Source organism: Pteropus alecto, unplaced genomic scaffold (assembly GCF_000325575.1).
Source record: "Pteropus alecto unplaced genomic scaffold, ASM32557v1 scaffold171, whole genome shotgun sequence".
NCBI lineage: Eukaryota > Metazoa > Chordata > Mammalia > Chiroptera > Pteropodidae > Pteropus > Pteropus alecto.
This window is the reverse complement of record NW_006431925.1, coordinates 5,314,610-5,316,720: the sequence shown is the minus strand read 5'-3', so window position 1 is coordinate 5,316,720 and position 2,111 is coordinate 5,314,610. Positions and strand designations below refer to the sequence as shown.

Here is a 2,111-nt window from a genome sequence, read left to right as displayed (position 1 = left end):
GTGCCCTGACTCTTCTTTAATGGCATATCCCACATTTATGTTGTTTTACAGATTTTTATAAAGAAGTTTTTTTAGACTGCAAATTTCTTGAGGAAAAAAATTCATGTCCAATTCAATCTTTCATCTCCTAAGTATCTTACACTTTTCTTACCACTAAAGGAATCAGTAATCTCTTGGATAGCAAATAATTCAAAGACATTTTGTAGCAAAGTAAAAGAGCTGAAGAAATTGTCTCTTGATAAATCCACGTATTGAGTAGTTTGAGATAAGCACACCTTTAGCTGGTTAGAATTTTTAGTCACTTTATAACAAGTATGTTCTATATATTTAACTATAATTTTAAATATTAATTGTCAAATTCGCTTAGTGTAAAATATAAATTGTTTTGATTATGATAATGTTTTTCCTTTACTTCCACTTTTCCCAACTTTGAAGTCTGAAGCAGTTAATCCTTTCGTCATTCTCCTTATAAGATATGTTTATTTATTGCACTTACTGATTAGGCAAAGGCACAAGTTGAACAAAACTATAATTTAGCTGGTCAACCATAGAACATGTTCTTCATGCTTTAGAGAACTCTCATCATCTTCTTATTACATTTTTTCTACAGGATTTCATAACGTTGACAGATCTCCAACAACTGACAGCGTCTGTTAGTACCTTCCTTGAATATTTTACTACGATTAGTATTTTTACTACTGGCACTTAACCTCTCAGATTTGTCCAAATTTTTAAAGCTTTTCTTGTTTCTCCCTCTAGTGGCCAACAACATTCATTGAAATGAAAACCAAGCAAGGGTGGGTGATCTTAAATGTGGATGAAAGGTGGGGATGAACATTCAATTTTGGTATAAGTAAATGTGAAAAGTATTCAAATTTATGTCTGTAATCTGAGAAGAGGTTTATTTGGGGTACAATTTATTTAGATACCACACATAAATAGTTTCTATATTTATTCTATGATAATAAATATTTCTATTTTATACTAAGAGTGATATTAAGAGGGAATATGTATGTGTGTGTGTGTGCGTGTGTGTGTGTGTGTGTGTGTGTGTGTGTAATAAATTCTGATTTCAGAGGTGGAACTATGGTAAAGTACTTTCAAATAGAAAATTTTTTAATTTTTTAAATTTTATTTATTAAAAGTAATAAATATTGAATCATCTTGAAAGGAATACTGTCAAACATTTTGATATACAGATTAAACCTGCCTTGCCAAGATTCATGAAGTAGTATTCTTGTTTAAGAATTAGAAAGGCCATTTTATTAAAGATAGGGTGACCATAAAATATATCATACAGATAGGACACTTTTGAGAATGAAGAGGCCACTATGAATAATGTGGTACAGCAGGCAAAACCGAGGTTGTCCCAAGCAAGCTGGAACATTCAGTCACTTTAATGATTTTTAATTTAATATAAACATAAATTATTTAATTTCTTAAAAACATAAAGTAAATTGTAGTAGTCCTTTTATTAAGATTATGGTAAGTTAATCATGCAGTTTTATTTGCTTTAGGCTGAAGTTACTTCTTCTGAGACCACTCAAGAACCAAAGATCCTATTAGAATCTTTTCTTTCTCCCCCACCCCCACCTTCAGCACCAGGTTTTCCTAGGTGGTCTCCCATCCAAGTACTCACAAGGCCCGACCCTGCTTAGCTTCCGAGATCAGAAGGGATCGGGTGTGTTCAGGGTAGCATGGCCGTAAACATAGAATCTTTTCATAGGTAACCAACTCACCCCAGTTTCCCCAGGACTTAGTTCCTAGTTTTAAAACTGGAAGTGCCTCACCCCAGGAACATACAGCTCCAGGAACCCCAGGATGGTTAGTCATCATAATTCCTTACAGCTACCTTTTGGCAAGACAGCATCTTCTCTCTGGCCCTTGAGGTAATGTGAGACTGGGCACTCGACAAACCTATTTTTTACCTGGACAGACCCAGCCCTTTCCTGACCTCTGACTTAGCTCCAGGGCTCAGTCTTCATTCCAAGGACACTACTGACCGTGACCCAAGGGCTGCAGCACTTTTTGCTTCCTGACACTGCCTCTTTGCTCCCCATCTACCATTTACACCCTTGCTCCCACTGAGCAGCCACCAAGTCCCCATAGGG

General features: G+C 35.7%; 1 pseudogene; it reads right to left on the bottom strand.

Annotated features, from left to right (window-relative positions):
- Positions 1-1,590: 1,590 nt before the first annotated feature.
- On the bottom strand, positions 1,591-1,709 carry LOC112475566 (annotated as a pseudogene).
- Between the last annotated feature and the right edge of the window lie 402 nt (positions 1,710-2,111).